Source organism: Callorhinus ursinus, unplaced genomic scaffold (assembly GCF_003265705.2).
Source record: "Callorhinus ursinus isolate GAN/ISIS: 27379988/994484 unplaced genomic scaffold, GSC_fseal_2.0 scaffold65, whole genome shotgun sequence".
In the NCBI taxonomy this organism is placed as follows: Eukaryota; Metazoa; Chordata; class Mammalia; order Carnivora; family Otariidae; genus Callorhinus; species Callorhinus ursinus.
The window spans coordinates 6,055,183-6,077,727 of NW_027397127.1; the positions used below are offsets into that span (position 1 = coordinate 6,055,183).

A 22,545-nucleotide genomic window follows, 5' to 3' on the forward strand; every position below is an offset into this window, starting at 1 on the left:
GTACATTCATAAAATGCAATATTATTTAACCATAAAAAGGAATGAAGTACTGATAGATGATATGATGGGGATGAACCCCAAAAACATCATTCTAAGTAAAAGCAGCCAGACACAAAAGGCCACATAATGTATTATTCCATTTATATGAAATATCCAGAATAGGTTAAATCCACAGAGAGAGAATGCGGATTGGTGGTTTCTAGGGGCTGGGGGTGGGGGTTGGAAACAGAGAGAAACTGCTTAAGTATGAGGTTTTATTTTAGAGCAATAAAACTGTTTGGATGCAGATAAAGGCAGCAGTTGTATAACATGGTGAATGTACTAAATGTAACTGAATTATACATGTTAAATGGTTAATTTTATATTATGTGAATTTCACAATAAATTTTTTAAGGAACTGAACCAGGACCCTTATGTACTATACACAAAATAACTCTAAATGGTTCAAAAGCTAAAAGTATCAAACATATAGAAGAAAAATAGGCAAAATTAAAAACTTTCATGTAGTTAAAGGCTTCTTATACATGACACAAAAAGCAATAATGATAAAAGAAAAAACTGATAAACTAGACTTCATCAAAATTTAAAAAAATCTAATTGAAACATACTGTTAAGGGAAAGAAAATACAACCCGTAGAATCGGAAAAATACTATGTGTGTGTGAGTGTACATATGACAAAGAATTTGTATTCAGAATATAAAAATTTTCAATTTAAGAAGACAAGCAATACAATATTTTTAAATAGGCAAAGATTACAGAAGACACTTCACAAAAGATATTTGAATGGCCACTAACTACATGAACATATGCTCAGCATCAGGAAAATCAAAATAAAACAAGATACCCCCTCATATCCACTAGGATGGCTATAATTAAAAGGATCCCAAACACTGCTGGTGGGAATGTAAAATAGTATAATCACTTTGACATATATTTCAGCAGTTTCTTGTAATGTTAAATATATTATACACTCCATTCCTTTGTATCTACCCAAAAGAAATGAAAAATATGTGTACAAAATGACTTGGACATAAACATTCACAGTGAAAGATAGATAGCAGATCAGTGGCCTCCAGGGTACAAAGACAGGGCAAGATTTTACTGGAAAGAGGCATAGGTGAACTTTCTGGGGTAATGAAACTATTCTATACTTTAATTATTGTGGGTGTACACACTTGTCAAAATGCAGTAATTGTACACTTAAAATGGATGCAGTTTATTGTATGTAAACTATACTTCAAAAAAAGTTGATTTAAAAAAAATAGAAGGGAGGGGGGCCTGAATCCTGAATTGGAACTTGGACCTCTTCAGTAAGATTTCCACAGGCAACTCCCATGAGGGACGCTTCATTGAGGTCCCTGTTTGCGCCAAGGAATGCGGAGGCAAAACATTGTTGGAATAGCTATGTTATTCACTTGTTCCCTTAAATTTACTAAATGGCATGCTGTATTTCCTGAAATATTCCAAGTATTTATTTAAATTTCCTTTGGGTAGAAAAGAACCCCTCAAATCAGTTTAGGAATAATAAATTTACATATATGTAACATATGTATATGCATACCAACATACATACCTATACTGTAATTATCTAAATATTTAGTTTCAACCCAATAAATAATTTAATAATTAAAAACCTTAAGAAGCTTCTTAGGAAATCAAAATGCTCAAGGTAGTTTTAACAGTTATCCCCTATGGATACAGATAAACCTGTTTTCTTGTTGACATTTAGTTTTAATTTTCTTTTTACAACTACTTCCACTCCCCCATTTTCCTGTCTCTCTTTTGGTCCTTCTCATCTCTAGTCAGATAACACTATTTAAGGAATTGTATCTGTATTTTTAATATATCAAATATTGGTATGTGTATAACTGACATGTCTAGCCAATACCTTTAGAAATAAACTAAAAAAGTTCTTTTAAGTCATCTTTCTGCTTTATGGTAAAGACCAAAGATGAAGAAAGATAATAAAAAAAACAAATTATTATGCCTAAGGAAAGGCAATTAGATTTCACTGAATTATATTACAAGAGACTACAGATCCTGTGGAAAATCACAGTTATCATTTATTTAACACTTACTATGTGGTAAACATTAAGACACTTTAGGTTAATATTAGCCTAATTAGTAGGTGGAAGAGTCATGGCTTAAACTAAGTCTGATGTCAACAACCATGCTCCACAAGAAACCATTACACTACAGTAACTTTAGAACCAACTATTACAGGGGCTCTGTACTGCCATAAAAAGAGAGGAATTTGTTCTACCTACTGCAAACACCAAAATGCTAAAGCAGTACATCATTCTAATTCCAGGCCCTTTGGTGTCCAGGATAAACTCTCTCAGCATTCTCTCTCTACCCCAGTTCTAAAGTGTAACCTAACTTCCAAATCCCGCTCTTTCCATAATTTCCTCTGATAAAGTGCTACATTAAAACAACAATGAGAGGGGCGCCTGGGTGGCTCAGTTGGTTAAGCAACTGCCTTTGGCTCAGGTCATGATCCTGGAGTCCCGGGATTGAGTCCCGCATCACCTGCATCAGGCTTCCTGCTCAGCAAGGAGCCTGCTTCTCCCTCTAACCCTCCCCCCTCTCATGTACTCTCTCTCTCTCTCATTCTCGCTCTCTCAAATAAATAAATAAATCCTTAAAAAAAAAGCAACAATGAGAAGGAGCAAAATGTACCTTCTACACCACACTTTAACTACCTGACAAAGGGATGACTAAGAAATGTGCAGAATCTTTAAAGAAGATGGATATAACATGCCTAATGGCATGCCACTCTCATTGTACCCAGCTGCATTCACCTATGCCATCTTCTAGACAAAATCAGAAAATCTACATCCTCTCAGCAATAGAAACCCTAAAAGTGTATCTTCCTTCCACAACACCCTCTCTACTGGCTAGGTTATGGAGTCAACTCTCAATCACTGAGGTTGACACAATGTTCTTCTTTAGGGAAAATATAACTTGGAGGTGGGTATCGAGACAACAACAGGAAATATTATTCAATATTTTCAATTAATATTGTGAAAAAGTGTTAACTAGTTAAAAATGATTTTATTAAGACTTTGGAACACATTATAGAACTTACAAGTAATTAAAAACTAAGACACTTTTTTGAAGTGTTTATTAAATAGTTACTACATATTCTACAAATCCCGAATATTCCTAACTCAACTACAAAACACTCAGTTAAAACATAAAGATCTGGGATTCTTTTTTTTTTTTTAAGCAGGCATGGAGCCCAATGTGGGGCTTGAACTTAGAACCCTGAGATCAAGACCTGAGCTGATATCAAGAGTTGGATGCTCAACCAACTGAACTGCCCAGGCACCTCTGAAATTATTTTTTACCAGGAAGGAATTTATATTTTAAAGATTTATTTTTTATTTATTTGACAGAGAGAGAGAGAGAGACAGCAAGAGAGGGAACACAAGCAGGGGGAGTGGGAGAGGGAGAAGCGGGCTTCCCGCTGAGCAGGGAGCTAGATGCGGGGCTTGGGGCTCGATTCCAGGACCCTGGGATCATGACCTGAGCCAAAGGCAGAAGCTTAATGACTGAACCACCCAGGCGCCCCAGGAATTTGTATTTTATAGCAACTTTTCTGTCAATTTATCTAAAGATTTTGGGTACATTCACAAGAACCTAAAATAAAATCATAGGTTTCATATATACATTACATATTTTGCTCCAAAGATAAGTGAAAAAGTTGGATCCAACGTTCAAAATATCACTTTTTTTAGCACTGACAAGTAAAAGTGGAAGGGTGTTTGTTACTCAGTGGAGGGAAAAGATAAGGAGAATACGTGTTACACTTTACATGAAAGAGTACAAATTAAAGATGACTCCTCTTCACTGTGTTCAATGACAGAATTATTACTGCTATTAGGTTATTGTGTCAGCCTCTGGAATTTTTTACTTTAAAAAAGACCCATGAAGTTCTATTTTAGAAAAGCAGGTAAAGGAAAACTCTAAAATTAACCTGAAAGGTTTATTAAGATAATAAAATCCTGTTTTAGTTTCTTTCATTAATTCACCTGTAGTTTTTTTTCCTTTAATAATGATGGCATGAAAATAGTTAACTGTAAAATATGTTGTTAAATTGTTTAAATCCAAAAAAGTTGAAATATACAGTTGTAAACTAATATGCAATATTTTTTAACATTTTTATTGCAAAAGTAAATATTTGCTATAGATAAATGAGGAAATACAGATAAGAAAAAAACCCTATAATTTCACTGTCATCCTCTTGTCTTTTTTTCTCTATTTAATTTTGAATAAACATTTACCATGGAGATGAAATGTTAGGCCCTCGAGTATTCCACCCAAAATGAACCAAGTTAATGTCCCTATGAGTACACATTTCCATTAATTGTGATTTAAAGAGACCCTATGTCGATACTCTTGTTTTCTATAACAATTTATATTTCTACTAATGCTTAAACCCAATAAAAATCTTTACAGAATTTTTAAGTACCATGAGGTAAGAATACCGATGAAAAACTAGACATGTAAGAAAAACTAAGAAAAAGATTATCATCTGAAATAACTTAATCCCTTTTGCCTCTTGAATATTTTCAGCTTTGTTCGGATTAAATTAGGGCCTGATTTGAAAACGAAGCCTGGGTATGCTAAGTGAAATAAGTCAGACAAAGACAAATACTATATGATTTCACTCATATCTGTTATCTATAAAACAAAACAAATGGATAAACAAACAAAAAGCGGAATCAGACCTATAAATACAGAGAACAAACTGATGGTTGCTAGAGGAGATGCGGGTGGGGGATGGACAAAATGTGTGAAAGGGAGTGGGGGATACAGGCTTCCAGTTATGGAATGAAGTCATGGGAATAAAAGGTACAGCGTAGGGAATATAGTCAATGGTGTTGCAATAGCTTTGCATGGTAACAGATGGTAGCTACACTTGTGAGCAAAGCATAACCATAAGAGTTGTTGAACCACTATGTTGTATACCTGAAACAAATGTTAAACATTGTGTGTCAACTACACTCAAATAAAAACAAACAAAGGCTGGGTAAATAAGGTTTATTTACAATGCCTCTTGAAAATCAGAAAGACCTGATTTTGAACTCACCTTTTTTTTTTAGCATATTGACAAATTCAAATTATGATTTAACCATCTGGAGAAAAAAAATATTTCCCATTCCCTATATGTATATCATGGAGTGGAGGGAAGAAGATGAGAATATAGGTGTGAAAATCGACTAGGAAAGAGATAAGTTTTATAAGCCTATGTTTTTAATATAAGGGTTGTCAATCTGCAAATTCAATTGTGTCAGTCAAACTAGTCAGGAAAACAAATCCAAGCCCCTGAAGACAAAGCTCTTTTCCAGCCTCTAAGAAAGGTGACCTTTTTCAGTTTAGTCTCATTTGTTATTTTACAACATTAGTCTGTGGTTTTTTCCATTATACAGTATACACAAATGAAGGCATGAAGGCAGTGATAAGGTCTAATAAGCTTGTGACATAACAAAAAGAAGTCTTTATTGCAACTATGGAGAAAAATGAAATGCCCAAATGGGCTGTAAAAGATAAGCAAGCAAACAGAACTGAGAGAGGTGACAGCAAAAAATGAATTTATCTACTGTTAACCAAATTACTATAAACTGAGTATACTCACTCTGAAGTAAAATCATCTTTAAAAATTAAAAACCCAGGAACTGACCATAAGAACTGGAAAAAAAAAAAGCTGTTATTTTTCTTCTTCCAAAATGTATCTAGTATCTCCAGGGAGCAAGGGGAATGGGAGATGGGGAAATCCACAACCTGTGGAGATAAATTTTGCCAGACAGTGGAAACTTTCAACATACCACAGGTGAAGAAAATGTAGAGCTTATTTTACAAATCACAATGTAAGAATTGACTCTTTCATTTTGAAAGAAAACAATGAAAATTAACATGACCTCAAAGCTAGGGTAAATTGGCTCATTAATAGCCAGCTAGGAAAACTACTCAGAAGGGATACTAAAGCTTAATAAATGCTTCACATTTCAAAAGGCTTCCTGAAACCAAATTAACTCAAAATGGGTAAGGCCATTGTTCAAGCATTTCTCCTACAAAGTCAAAATGAAGGAAGGTAGAAAAAGAGTCTTCCTCATTTCAAAATAAATGTATTCTTTAAATATTTTTATCAATGACCAAATCTAAGACCTATTATAGCTGAATTCTTTTTTTCCTACAACATTATCAAAGAGAAATAAGACTGTTAAATGAATAGAAAATAAAAACTACCATAATGATCCCAGTTTCTCTTCCCTTAAACTTCACAGGCAAGATCAGAAATATCTCTATCCTATGATTAAAGGGATGTTCTGAGTATGAGAAAATTAATTAATCCTAAACACTAAACATTATATGAAAGGTTTTCTGCCAGATGATGTGAAGTATAGAAGTAGAAAACGATCATTTCTCTTGAAGTAACTCTCATATTACAGGTTTAGGTAGTTATATGGATGGATAGATAGATATGTAGGTAGAGACATAGGTATATAGATGGCAATATAACTAAATGAGTCAAAAGCTAAAACTATAAAAGCAACTTTTAGAAGCAAACGTGAGAGAAAATCCTGATGAGTTTGGGGGTACTCAAAGATTTCTTATAAAGGACACAGAGGTGATAAACTGGATTGTGCCAAAATTAAACGTTTACTCTCTGAAAATACCAGTTACAAAATTGAAAAGGCAAGCTACCAAATGGGAGAACATATCCACAAAACATGTATGTATTAGATTAGACAAGATGCTGTATCCAGAATATATAAAGAGCTCTTACTACTCACCTATAAGAAAACAAAAAAGAAATGGCCTACTAAAGCATACAACATAGATGGATTGCAAATGTATAATGTTAATGAGAAAAAACCTAGATTCAAAAGGTTATATACTGGATGATTCAATCTATATGACATGAAAAAAGGTAAAATCACAGGAAAAGAAAATAGATGAGTGATTGCCAGGAACTGTGGGTAGGTTGGGGGAGGGGCCTCACTATAAAGGGGCAGCATGAGGATGTATTTTGAGGTGATGGAACTGCTCTGAATCTTGATTATGACAGTGGTTACAAGATTGTATGCTTTTATCAAAACTCATAGAATAGTACACCAAAGACAGTAAATTTTACTAAATATAAATAAAAAGAGAACTATATGAAAACTACCAAGTGATTACAATACTCAAGATACCAAAATGGTTAAAATAACTACAAATGCAGGAAACAGGGAGGAACAACTAGACCTTTCATACATTAGTGGAATGCACAATGGTACAACCACTTTGGAAAACAGGTTTTAATTTTCTTGTAAAGTTAAAAATAGACTTAGGATACAATCCAGCAATTCCATTACTTGATTATTTATCCAAGAAAATGAAAGCACATGTCCACACAAACACCTGTGGCAACGTTCATAGCAGAGGAAGTGGGGGAAAATTTGAAGACACTTTTCTCCATTCTGACTCAGTACTCAGTACTTTTCCACTCCTATTCTTTCTCTTCTTCTGCCTCTGGGCCCCTAGGTCCATAAAACTGTGAGCTTTTTCTTTGAGGCTTCTTCATCAGTGAGATGAAGTAAGCAATGAAAGACTGGACTCTAATTTTCATTTTGGCTTGTTTTAGTCGGCTACTCAGAATTAAGAGCTCAGCTGCGCTCTGGACAATACGATCATTTAAATTGGTGCAAATTATTTCTTGATGAAATTTAACATTTTTTTTTAATCTCAAGAAATAGGAATGGAAAAGCACCTCCTCAATCTGTAATGATGAAAAACTTCAAGCTAAAATAAGGGTGAAATACTAAATATCCTCCCCAAAAGACATATTGCAAAAATGGTTATCTTCTCTTAGCACTTCTATTAAACTTGTACTGGAGGTCCTAGTCAGTCCAATAAGGCAGCCAGCACAAAAAGGCATAGGAATTGAAAAGGAAAAAGTGTAACTCTCTTTTTTTTTTTTTATTTATTTATTTGAGAGACAGAATGAGATAGAGAGAGCACATGAGAGGGGGGAGGGTCAGAGGGAGAAGCAGACTCCCTGCTGAGCAGGGAGCCCGATGCGGGACTCGATCCCGGGACTCCAGGATCATGACCTGAGCCGAAGGCAGTCGCTTAACCAACTGAGCCACCCAGGCGCCCCAAAAGTGTAACTCTCTTTACTTGCCAATGTATAATTATGTACATGGAAAATACAAAGTAACTACTAGAACTAATAAATAAATTTAACAACTCTGTTCTATAACTTGATTATAGATTACCCTTACACTATTGTATGGATCTATCAAAACTCACAGAACTGTGCATAAAATCAAACCCTAGAAAAGAAAAAAGAAAAAACGAGTAATATCTTAGGATAAAAAGTTCAATATAAAAGTGAATCATATGTCTGTATCTTAGCAACAAGCAACTGAAAGTACAATTTTTAAGTAACAGCATTTACTATAAAAACAATCATATGCATAGGAAGAAAGTGAGCAAATGCTGTGCATGACTCTATGATGACCCAGTTAAAGAATATCTAAATTAATCAAGAGATGTACTGTGTTTATGGATTGGAAAAATCAGTAATTTTAAGATTTCAATCTTCCTATATTAATCCTTGGAATTGTTGCTATCCCTATCAAAAATTCAAAAGTTTTTTTTTAGCAGGAATTGACAAGATGAATCTGAAATTTATATGGGGTTAAGAAACAAAACAGATGAACAGGGGGAAAAAAGAGAGAGAGGCAAACCATAAAACAGACTCAACTACAGAGAACAAACTAGGGTTGCTGGACAGGAGGTGGGTAGGGGGATGGGTTAAATGGGTGATGAGTATTAAGGAGGGCACTTGTGATGAGCACTGGGTGTTGATCCCAAAACAAAAGACCCCACCAAAAAGGAGAATTACAGACCAATATCCCTGATGAACATGGATGCCAAAATTCTCACCAAGATACTAGCCAACAGGATCCAACAGTACATTAAAAGGATTATTCACCATGACCAAGTGGGATTTATTCCTGGGCTGCAAGGGTGGTTCAACATTTGCAAATGAATCAATGTGATACTCTACATTAATAAAAGAAAGGACCAGAACCATATGATCCACTCAATTGATGCAGAAAAAGCATTTGACAAAATACAGCATCCTTTCTTGGTTAAAACTCTCCACAGTGTAGGGACAGAGACAACATGCCTCAATATCATAAAAGCCATCTACGAAAAGTCCATAGTGAATATCACTCTCAATGGGGAAAAACTAAGAGCTTCTCCCCTGAGGTCAGGAACGTGACAGGGATGCCCACTCTCAACACTGTTGGTCAACATAGTACTAGAAATCCTAGCCTCAGCAAACAGACAACAAAAAGAAATAAAAGGCATTGAAATTGGCAAAGAAGAAGTCAAACTCCCACTCTTCACAGATGACATGATACTGTATGTGGAAAACCCAAAAGACTCCACCCCAAAATTGCCAGAACTCATACAGGAGTTCGGCAACATGGCAAGATATAGTCAATGCACAGAAATCAGCTGCACTTCTATACACTAACAATGAGACAGAAGAAAGAGAAATTAAGGAATCTATCCCATTTATAATTGCACCAAAAACCGTATGATACCTAGGAATAAATCTAACCAAAGAGGCAAAGAATCTGTACTCAGAAAACTACAGAATACTCATGAAAGAAACTGAGGAAGGCACAAAGAAATGGAAAAACGTTCCATGCTCATGGATTGGAAGAACAAATATTGTGAAAATGTCTATGGTACCCAGAGCAATCTACACATTCAATGCAATCCCTATCAAAATACCATCAACATTTTTCCACAGAGCTGGACCAAATAATCCTAAAATTTGTATGGAACCAGAAAAGACCACAAATAGCCAGAGGAATGTTGAAAAAGAAAACCAAAGCTGGTGGCATCACAATTCTGGACATCAAGCTATCTTACAAAGCTGTAATCATCAAGACAGTATGGTACTGGCACAAAAACAGACACATAGATCAATGGAACAGAGGAGAGAACCCAGAAATGGACCCCCAACTCTATGGTCAACTAATCAACAAAGCAGAAAGGAGTATCCAATGGAAAAAGGACAGTCTCTTCAATAAACGGTGCTGGGAAAACTGGACAGCCACATGTACAAGAATTAAACTAGACCTTATACCATACACAGAGATAAACTCAAAATGGATGAAAGACCTCAGTGTAATACAGGAATACATCAAAATCCTAGAGGATAACACAGGCAGCAACCTCTTCGACCTCGGCCACAGCAACTTCTTGCTAGACAGGTCTCCAAAGGCAAGGGAAACAAAAGCAAAAATGAACTGTTGGGACTTCATCAAGATAAAAAGCTTCTGTACAGCAAAGGAAACAAGTCAACAAAACTAAAAGCAACCTATGGAATGGGAGAAGACATTTGCAAATGACATATCAGATAAAGGGCTGGTATCTAAGCTCTATAAAGAACTTACCAAACTCAACACCCAAAATACAAATAATCCAGTCTAGAAATGGGCAGAAGACATGAACAGATATTTCTCCAAAGAAGCCATACAAATGGCCAACAGACACATGAAAAAATGATCCACATCACTCAGCATCAGGGAAATACAAATCAAAACCACAATGAGATACCACCTCACACCAGTCAGAATGGCTAAAATGAACAAGAAAGGACACAACAAATGTTGGTATGGAAGTGGAGAAAGGGGAACCCTCTTACACTGTTGGTGGGAATGCAAGCTGGTACAGCCACTCTGGAAAACAGTATGCAGATTCCTCAAGAAGTTAAAAATAGAGCTACCCTATGACCCAGCAATTCCACTACTAGGTACTTACCCCAAAGATGAATGTAGTGATCCAAAGGGGCAGCTGCACCCCAATGATTATAGCAGCAATGTCCACAATAGCCAAATTGTGGAAACAGCCGAGATGTCCATCGACAGATGAATGAATAAAGATGTGCTATATATACACAATGCAATATTACTCAGTTGTCAGAAAGGATGAATACTTACCATTTATATCGACATGGATGGAACTGGAGGGTATTATGCTGAGTGAAATAAGCAATCAGAGGAAGACAATTATCATATGGTTTCAGTCATATGTGGAATATAAGAAACAGGGCAGAGGATCACAGGGGAAGGGAGGGAAAACTGAATGGAAAGTCATCAGAGAGGGAGACAAACCATGAGAGACTCTTAACTATAGGAAACAAACTGAGGGTTGCTGGAGCAGAGGTGGATGGGGGGATGGGGTAATTGGGTGATGGGCATTAAGGAGGGCATGTGATGTGATGAGCACTGGGTGTTATACGCAACTGATGAAATATTGAACACTACATCTGAAACTAATGATGTTCTATATGTTGGCTAATTAAATCTAAATAAATTTTTAAAAAATGAGCACTGGATATTATATGGAAGTGAGGAGTCTCTAAATTCTACTCCAGAAACTAATATTACACTATATGCTATCTAACTGGAATTTAACTAAAAACTTGAAACAAACAAACAAAAAAGAAACAAAAAGTAATAAAAATTCAATATTAAAGATCAAAAGATAAAAATATATAAAATTTATATGGAATCAATAGCCAAGACAATAGTCAAGACAGTCATGAAGAACAAATTCAAAGGAGTCACACTACAAAATTTAAAGTTATTATAATGCCAAAAAAATGAAGACAGGATATTGGCGTAAGGATATACAAAAAGATCAACAGAACAGACTAGTGAGTTCCATCCAAGACCTGTACATACACATTCAATTGATTTTCAATAAAGCCATCAAAGTAAATCAATTTAAAAAGGAGATTTTTTTCAATATATGGTACTGGAATAACTGGTTATCTACATAGAAAAAAATGGGCCTAAGGACAAAATCTGAAACTATGAAGATTCTAGAAGAAAACATATGATAATATTATTGCAACCTTGGAGTTTAAGATTTCTTAGAGAAGACACAAAAGACACTGAAAGGTAAGGGGCAGGAGGGAGCTTGGGGTAATAGAAAAAGTTCTAGATCTTGACCTGCTTGGTTACTGTGTATACAATTGTTAAAAAAAAAAAACAGTTGAGCTGGGGTGCCTGGGTGGCTCAGTCGCTTAAGCATCTGGCTTTGGCTCAGGTCATGATCCCAGGGTCCTGGGATTGAGCCCCACATCAGTCTCCCTGCTCAGCGGGAAACTTGCTTCTCCCTCTCCCACTCTCCCTGCTTGTGTTCCTGCTCTCACTCTCGCTCCGTCAAACAAATAAATAAATAATATTTTTTAAAAATTGAGCTGCATATCACTTTTTGTAAATTACTCTTCAATAAAATAACTGTTAAAATGCAAACATTAGGCCGCGCATGCCCCTTCCTTTCCAGCCCCGGCCCCTGATGTAGCAGCCGCCGAGATGTTGATGCCCAAGACGAACCGAATTGCCATTTATGAACTCCTTTTCAAGGAGGGAGTGATGGTGGCCAAGAAGGATGTCCACATGCCCAAACCCCCTGAGCTGGCAGACAAGAATGTGCCCCACCTTCACGTCATGAAGGCCATGCAGTCTCTCAAATCACGAGGCTACATAAAGGAAGTTTGCCTGGAGACATTTCTACTGGTACCTTACCAACGAGGGCTTCCAGTATCTCCGTGATTACCTCCACCTGCCCCTGAAGACTGTGCCCACCACTCTGTGCCGTAGCCGCCCTGAGACTGGCCGACCACGGCCCAAAGGTCTGGAGGGAGAGCAACCTGCAAGACTCACACGAGGGGAAGCTGACAGAGACACCTACAGACAAAGTGCTGTGCCTCCTGGTGCCGACAAGAAAGCTGTGGCCAGGGCTGGGTCAGCAACTGAGTTCCAGTTTAGAGGCGGATTCGGTTGTGGACGTGGTCAGCCATCTCAGTAAAGCTGGAGATGTTTTGTGTTGAATACATTTGTAGCCGGAAAAATTTTTTTAAAAAAATGCAAACATTAGGTGCCTGGTTGGCTGAGTTGGTTAAGCAACTGCCTTGCTCAGGTCATGATTCTGGAGTCCCAGGATCGAGTCCCGCATCGGGCTCCCTGCTCAGCGGGGAGTCTGCTTCTCCCTCTGACCTTCCCCCCTCTCCTGCTCTCTCTCTCTCAAAAAAAAATCTTTAAAAAAATGCAAAGATTGAAATGTTCTTAGCAGCTTTACCTATAAAAGCCACACACTGTAAACAACCCAAATGTCCGTTAACATAAATAGAAAAACAAAATGTGGCATATCCATAGGATGGAATACTACATAGCAAGAAAATAATGACCTACGGATACACACCACAACATGGGTAACTCTCAAATGCTGAGATAAAGAAGACAGAACAAAGAAAGTGTACATACTGTATGATTCCATTTATATAAACTCTAGAAAATGAAACAAATGTTAAGAAAGCAGATCAGTAGTTACTTGTGGGTGAAGTATGGAAGTAAGAAGGGAGGGAGGGACTATAAAGAGGTATGAAAATCTTTTCTGGCGATATGTATGTTCATTATTTTTAATGTACCAATGTTTTCACAGGCATTTACACAGGTCACAACTCCTCAAATTGTATACTTTTTTAAAAAAGATTTTATTTATTTATTTGACAGAGAGCAAGAGAGCACAAGCAGGGGGAGCAGCAGACAGAGGGAGAGGGAGAAGCCGACTCCCCCCGCTGAGCAGGGCGCCCGACGTGGGCCTCGATCCCAGGACCCCGGGATCATGACCCGAGCTGAAGGTAGACACCCAACCAACTGAGCCATCCAGGAGCCCCTCAAATTATATACTTTAAATATGTGCATTTTCCTTTGTGTCAATTATATCTCAAAGTTACTTAAAAACTATAGAGGCAGACTTGAGCTCAATAAGAATTTTCCTTCTAACAACCAGAACAATAGAATTTTACAATTAAAAGACACTTCCTGTGTATTTCTAACAAGGTAGCATACATTCCCTATTTGAGCACTTTTAGTAATGGGGCATTTCCATTATTAAATAGCTTAACTGTTAGAAAATTATTGATACCAAGAGTTCCTGTAATTCATTCCATTGATTCTAGGTCTTGTCTCTGATGCTATTTAAATCTACCTTCCCCCAAATTCAAAATTCATTCAACCATTAGCTACTGAAAACCAACTATATGCAAGGAATCAGTCTATTATACTGTGATGAATACAAAGATATGTAAGACAAGGATCCTGATGTCATGGATTTTCCAATTTAGTATCTAAAAATAACTAACTCCAGCTCATTGTCCTTCATCATTGTCTCCTCTGCTGTGGTTTATACAGTGAGAACTTTTTTGACTTGGCAATTGGACTGAAGATGGTAGGAAAGATACACGAGTACAATCTAGTATCACCATTTCTATTTGGTTGTTTAATTGTGTCTACTAGGATGAATAAAATTACAAAATCATATTAACAGCTCACCAATCCCTAAACCAAAGTCGTATACTGGAAAGAGGACTAGAATAAGATTCCTGTTCTGCTTCTGCAACTAACTAGCTGCATCCTTTATTAATCATTTCACTTTCCTATAAAATGATGGAGTTGGTCTCCACAGAGAAGTGATTTTCCAAACATTTTGGTCTCAAGACCCTTTTACTCCCTTAAAAATCATTGAGGATTCCAAGAGCTTTTGTTTAGGTGAGTTATATCTATCAAAACGTACCATATAAAATAAAACTAATATTTAAAATACTTATTCATTCTTTTAAAAGTGACAATACCATTGTGCTGTATGTTAACTAAGTAAAATTTAAATAAAAAAATTTTAAGCGACAATAATGAACCCATTACATGTTAACATATGTTATGCATTTTTATGAAAACTAATTACATTTTCCAAAAGTACAAAAAAAGTGTGAAGAGGAATTGTCTGGATTGTTTTATTTTATTTTATTTTATTTTAATTTAATTTTATTTTTTGGCAAGTCTCTTTAATGTCTGCCTTGATAGAAGACAGCCTCCTCATATCTGCTTCTGCATTCACTCTGTCGCAATATGTTGTTTTGGTTGAAATAGCTGGATCTTCGTATCTGCTTCTGCATTCATTCTGTTGCAATATGTTGTTTTGGTTGAAATATATGAAGACAATCTGGCTTCATAAAGTTATATATTTGGAAAATTGAGTATTTTAATAGCCTTTTAAGAGAATTGTGGATATTTTTTGATACTATGACAAAGCTCTATAAGTGGTAGACTCTAAGGTTAGTTGCAACACAGAATCGGAAACCTCATCAATTAACTATACTCAATTACATTAAAACTCATTGATCTATCTTGCCTCTGAATGGATCTTTTACCCATGCATGATATTGTATGGGTAAAATGGATATTTTACCCATGCATTAGTCATCTGGAAAATATTAGTTCACTGATATTTGCACAACTTCCAAATGTTAACACATTTCATTACACAAAATCATATACATTAATATAATTACTAATCTCATTAGAAAACATTAAGATTTGGGAAGCTGTCAAGCTCATAGTGGCAGATTCAAATTCTAATTCTAATTCTTACTTGAAAAGTTCAAGTTTGTTTATTGGCAACAAATACTGCCAGTAGTTTTCCTTTAAGTGATAGAGTCACTTTGCTCATTTTCGAGAAAATGCCTGCCAAATACCCAAGTCTGAAAAACCATAGTTTGTCTCAGTTGTTCTTTCAATAAAAATGTGTTCCATGCAAAGATCAGCTAGTTCAACCTACAACTCAATCAACTGCACACGTGCTTTTCCTGAAAACAATGACCTTACTTCAACATACAGAAGTGTTTTGTGTATACTTCCCATTTTGTCATACAGAACATTAAAAAGATGTGCACTCAAGGGTCAAGAATTAATAAAATTAATACTACACTGAGACCATTCTTAAGTAAAATTGGCTTTTTATCCCGAGTATATGAAGAATACAACTACTAGGACAATTTGGTACACTGCACTAGCAGTTTACCCACCATCAGTGCAAATGCCAACACAGTGAAAAGGCCAAAAAAGTCTTCATACTCTTGTTAAAATAGTCCTCATGTTCCTCCTGATAGAATCTTAGGAATCCCAAGGGTCCAGAGACCACACTTTGAAAACTACTGACCTAAAAGATTAATGTCCCTCCTAGCTCTAAAATGTCCAAATTATGTAAATACTCAACATCTTTCATTTATACAACTCTAAAAAACATTAGTTTACCTATTAAGAAATACATCTTACATTTAACAAATACATCAATTTCTTACAAATCTGTTATTCAACTAATCCTGGGGACAAGCTCATGAGGTCATGAAACATGAACTATTTCTTCCTTCCTAAAGGAACCTTGCTTTTATTTTTTTTTAAGGATTTTATTTATTTATTTGACAGAGAAGGACACAGCAAGAGCGGGAATACAAGCAGGGGGAGTGGGAGAGGGAGAAACAGGCTTCCCGCCACCAAGCAGGGAGCCCGATATGGGGCTCAATCCCAGGACCCTGAGACCATGACCCAGGGCCGAAGGCAGACACTTAATGACTGAGCCACCCAGGCACCCCTAAGGACCTTGCTTTTATTCAGATTTTCCCACCCTCCAACTTTTCCAGGCACCAATGTGCTTTGGAAGCAGGGGTGTTAAGTCACTAGTCTAACTACTTTTATGGTCCTATTTCACTTGCCAATGTACTAGTAGAAATATATACATACAAAACAATTCTAACCAATGAGATGTAAGGGGTGTTTTCAGGGTGGAGGTATGGGACACCTGATAAAGTTTTCATTGCTGATAAAAGAGGACACAAATGAGTTCGTACTCTTCTTTTACTGGTCATTTTGGTATCTTCATGTGATCTCTGGAACTGCAGCAGCCATCCTGGTAGTAGAAGGGCACTAATCTGAAAGTAAGCTGTTAGGCAGAGTATGACAGAATAGAAAGTGGGAGGAACCTATGTCATTTATTTGGCTGAATTGATTAACCTTGGAGATACTCTACTTCAAAACTTCTTGTTAAGTGAGCTAAAATTTTCCTTTATTGTGAAGACAGCTGAATTTCTGTGTTTTCTACCACCTGTAACAGAAAAAAACTTATCTGATATAAACAGGCACTGTTATGCCTATCTTTCATATAGGAAATGTTTTACTACATCAATTAGATTGTGAGATTATGGATAGAGAAGGGCCTCTCCTCCATGAGCAAAGTCCTAGAGAGCTCAAAATACAGACTACACTAAACAATTTTTCCCTAGTGTCCCACTCTTAGTGCCATTTTCCTCCTCAAGTTCCAAGATCTCCTTTAATATTCCATTAGTGTCATATATACCATAAGAAAATTTGGAAGCAATTCAGTCAGTTCTCCTAACATATAGGAAGAGTGTTATTTGACTTAATTTTAAGATGACGTAAATGCTAATAGAATTTCTTACAGTCTTATTTTAGTACTGTCATAAAACCAATTCTCTTAACCTGACTAGCACTGGCTCATAAGTGTTGCTTAAGTCTCCAAGTTAATAAGTAAGTGTAATGTTTACATCAGATTCAATAAAATTAAAAAAATAATAAATTAAAAATTGAATTTAGCAAAAGCCTGTTTCCTTATAACATTTGCTTTGGTTGTCTTTGGTTAGCAAATAGCAAGGGATTTAAGGTTCCCATTTCATCAGGGTAGCAAGTACCATCACAAACTACACTTTTGGTTAAAGGCCAGCAGAAGCTGCTAAAGGAACAAAGGGCAGTTGGACCTGGATAGATTATGAAGGTAAATAAACTCAAGCATTGATGCATAAAATGAGAATCTGGTTTGTTAAAATTAAAGGAGCCTATGTATCAGAGATCACACTAAAGATGCCTCTCCAAAAAAAACCTCAAGAATTACTGCTATTAAAAATAAATCTTTGTAATGAAGATTTAGTTAAGTGGCTGGGTGGTTCATTTATAATGTTAATTAGAGAGAATATATTTTCAAAAATTACTTCTGTTCCATAGTTGCTATCGTCAGAAGGGGATGAGATAATGGAATCATTACATTTTAAAAAGAAAATCATTAGAGGATAGGACCAAATCAACCAACCAACTGGCAATCAATTGAGCATCAATTCCATAGTCACTGTACTAGACAGAAAAAAATTATTAAGGTTGTCTCATAGGCACTCTTACACACTACTGATAGGAGTATAATTGGTAAAATCATTCTGGAAAGTAATTTGGCAAGAGCAGATCTCTATCATTCAGAAGCTTAAAGTTCAGCTATTCAAATGCCACCTGGAAAAGCCATAATGCGTAACAGTTTGTGATTTTACAGAGGAATACATTTGAATTGCACAAGCTACAAGGCTGGCATAAAGGCAGTAAAGTCTCTTAGCTCATGAGGAAACACAAGAAGAAGGTAAAGTGGAAGTGGTACCAAATGGATGGGGGACCTCTGATTCCATGTATACTTACAAGTTTGTTTCTTAAAAGAGGAGATGGGGGCTGGAATAACATCACCCCAAAGTGAGAAAAACAGATTAGCAATTAATGGGGGAAATGTCCTGGAGTAACACTAAGGGAAAGATGAAAGCAAGGGACAGCACTAGACAAAGACACAGCCATTTAAGTGTAAGCATCATAGGCAGCTATGGGGTAGGGATTGGTGAAGAGAGTGAGAAGGGAGAGCAGAAGGTGCTCCCATTTCAGATGCATTCCACAACTCTGCTAGGGAAGGGGGAATGTCAATGGGTTTGGGGTATGTTATATCCTTGTTATTGCTAGGAAGAGGTGAGGGTGGTATTCATGGAGGGCAGGCTCCACCTTCTGTCCAGGGGAGAAATGCAGAGGAATGCATGGTTTACTAAATTAAAATTTAGGCCCTTGAGGATGGATGGCCTAGGCAATTACAGTAAAGAGTTATTAAAGGATGGGCCAAGTGGTGAGTGTATCTTTAAAATCAAGTCAAGTGACCAGTCACAGGAAGGGGTTATGGACAGGGCAGTGGGAATTATTCAACTTTTCAACATGACTTTATTCTTCTGTATTATCTATCATGTATGAAACAGGAACTGAGGAAAATCTCATGAGCAGGTTTTAGAGCCAGACCGTTCTGATTCAAATCTTGGCCCAATTATTTACTAACTGCACGGCTTTGGACAAGTTATTTAACTACCTTGTGCCCACAAGATTCCTTATACATAAAAATGGGAATAGTATTATCTACCTAACAGGTATAACATAGTAACCACTAAAAAATGTTAGCTATCATAATTTATCTGTTGATATCACCTTTCTAAATGTCAGGGTCTGCTGCATGTACCAAAGACTCTGAAAATACTAATGGCTTTTAACCCACTAACTCCCCATAAGGGAGGCAGTACTAATACAAGAATACAAAATATGGAATAAGAATTATTCATGGCAGTTTTTCTTACAATGGCTTTCAAAACTTGAAATTTAAAAATATATTCTATAAGGGCATCTGGCTGGCTCAGTCAGTAGAGCATGTGATTCTTGATCTTGGGGTTGTGAGTTTGAGCCCCATATTGGGTATAGAGATTACTTAAAGAAAAATCTTTAAAAAAATATTCTATAAAAGTGAATAAGGGAAGGAAAACTAAAATAAGATAAAGAAAGAGAGGGAGACAAACCATGAGAGACTATGGACTCTGGGAAACAAACTGAGGGTTTCAGAAGGGAGTGGGGTGGGTGATGGCGTAGCTGGGTGATGGGTATTAAGGAGGGCACATGATGTAGTGAGCACTGGGTGTTATATGTAACTGATGAATCACTAAATTCTACCCCTGAAACTAATACTACACTACATATGAACTAACTTGAATTTAAATAAAATTTTGAAAAAAAGAACAAAGTTAATAGGTAATTTAATTGTGGTATGTATAAATTATATACAGTCATTTAAAACTAGTATCTTTATTTATTTGAGAGAGAGCATGAGCAGGAGGGGCAGAGGGAGAAGGAGAGAGAATCTCAAGCAGACTTCTTGCTGAGCATGGAGCCCGACATGGAGCATGATCCCAGGACCCCGAGATCATGACCTGAGCTAAAACAAAGAGTCGGACACTTAACTGGCTGTACCAACCAGGTGCCCCTAAAACTAGTATCTTTAAACCAAGAATTTTAATAACATGGGAAAATGCTTAATAAGTGAAAAAAGCATTACGATATACAACTGTATATAAAGTAATCCCAACTTTTAAAAAATTTAACCAATTTCTAAAGAGGAAAATCATTAAACAATAATTGGGGTTATTTCTATGCTGTTAATAGAACTGTGGACATGTTTTTATTTTCTTCTTTATAATTTTCTGCATTTTTCAAGTTTCCAATACAAAGCATGTATTACTTTTGCTATTAGACAAAACCAACAAGTAAATTGGTTGAACAAATGAACAAATATACAGTTCTTGCCTATAATCTAATAGGGAGAACAGATAAAATCACATGAAACAAAATGCTTGTAAGACCAAATACATTTGGATACTAGACAGGAAGAGGCTAAATATTACAAACGTTCAAAGAAGACCAAAATCAGCCATTGATACGTAATAGTAAGGGAAAGTTTCACAGAAAGACTACTCTCACTAGCACGTAAACTCCATGGAGGCAAGAAACCTATCTTACTTAGTTTTATCTACAGTGTCTAGCACAAAATGATTCTGCGAACAGAACATATCCAAGAGGGTGGAAATAAAACAACATATACAATTCTTAAGTACTTACAAGTTGTTGAATAAATATCTGCTGGATGAATATAAACATCACGCTGAAACTGAGCAAAGATTTGGATCAATAGGATTCCAATCAAAATGCAGAGGCAAGGGGCGCTTGTGTGGCTCAGTTAAGCATCTGCCTTTGGCTCAGGTCATGATCTCAGGATCCTGAGATGGAGTCCCACGCATTAGGCTCTCTGCTCAGCGGGAGGCCTGCTTCTCCCTCTCCCTAGCGCTCTGCCTACTTGTGCTCTATCAAATAAATAAAATCTTTAAAAAAAAATGGAGAGTGGGGCGCCTGGGTGGCTCAGTCGTTAAGCGTCTGCCTTCGGCTCAGGTCCTGATCCCAGGGTCCTGGGATCGAGCAAAAAGCAAAACTTTCTTCAAAATAATCATCCACCACAAATTATAGTTGTTTTATAAATCTAACTTTTTATATGTGATTGTATAAAATCACACCTGCAACACGCAATTGCTTCTAGATTGCTTTTAAATTATCTCTCTATATGCAGACATATGTACAGAAATCAAACTGATCTCTATTATGATCTCTTATTCTAAGTCCAAAGCTGTTTCCACTATATGATGCTACTTCTCCTAACAACAAGCAGGAAGAGATGTAATCCCCATTACCATTTCCATTTCACCTCCTGTGTCTCCCCCGCCCCCACCCAAAAAAAAAAAAAAAAGTAGCAGAGATCCAAACACTCTGAACAGCAAATAAGTCTCTATAGACCATATACAAAGGAGGTAGTATAGTACAGTCATTGAGGGTAAAGAATTTGGAGTCAAACTGTTCCAATTTCCAGCCCCACAACTTAGTACCTATGTGATTTTTTGGAAGTTACTTAATCTCTGTGATTCATAGCTTCTTGATCTGTAAAGTGGGGGATAACAATGGTATATATCTCATAGGTCTGTTGCAAAGACTAAATAAGATAATGTACTTTGCCATATTAGCACAATGCTTGGCACGTATTAAACACTCAAAAATTAAAGTTATGATCACAGTGTCAACAAATTCTTCCTATGGAGCAGTCAATTCATAGTATACTTCAGAGGAAAATTTGTTCGGGTCACAAATGACACTATTACCCTCAGTGAGTTGTTGCCACTGGTCACAAGAGAGATGGTACATTTAAATTAGAGAAACCTCTCCACTCCACTGCACAAAAAAACTCACATTTGTATTGTAGGGGTAGTACAATTTTACACACAGTATCCATAAATCTAAGTGCATATCCTACTGGTAGTAAGTATGGGTATAATTACCTTTCCATAAAAATGTTATTTCTACCACTAGAAAAGACCTTTACAAACTAAACCTGCCTTTTTCTCTTACTGCCAACTTTTTCAGCATAGATTATTCTATTCCACCTAATTAACACTCTACCTAAAAAAATCTTCCACGTATTTATGATATCCCAATTTGGCATGACTTCAGAGATAAATCACTTAACTATGAAAAATTAAAGCAATTCTTATAAATATCAATGTTCTTCCTGATATATAAAAGTCCCAATACCAAGACTACTTCAGTCAACAGTCAACTCCACTACCATCCATTTTACTCTGGAGAAGGTCACCAATATCCCTAGCACTAATATGGAGAGAAGATACCATTCATATCTTTGAGATAATTAAAACATTTCATGTAATGAGGATATTGATGTGTGAAGCAGAAAAAACAAACCCCTGGCTTTATTAGAGGCACAATGTGCTCATGATGGAGAAATGGGATATAAAATGTTCTTTTAAAATTATACAGAAAGAAAAAGGAAAAAAACTGCATGGTATCTTCTGTAACTACTTCATGAACACTCAATCATTAGAGTCCAAGAAAATAAGCTTGCTCCCAAGTTTTGTCAACCATAAAAAGAAATCT

The 22,545-nt window shown here is 36.3% G+C and overlaps 1 protein-coding gene and 1 pseudogene across 1 annotated transcript in view; one reads left to right on the top strand and one right to left on the bottom strand.

The window, feature by feature from the left end:
* COL4A5 (collagen type IV alpha 5 chain) overlaps positions 1-22,545 on the bottom strand; it is a 233,304-nt gene that overhangs the window by 208,547 nt on the left and 2,212 nt on the right. The gene's annotated exons all lie outside the window — the stretch shown is intronic.
* Positions 12,379-12,913, top strand: LOC112810215 (small ribosomal subunit protein eS10-like; annotated as a pseudogene).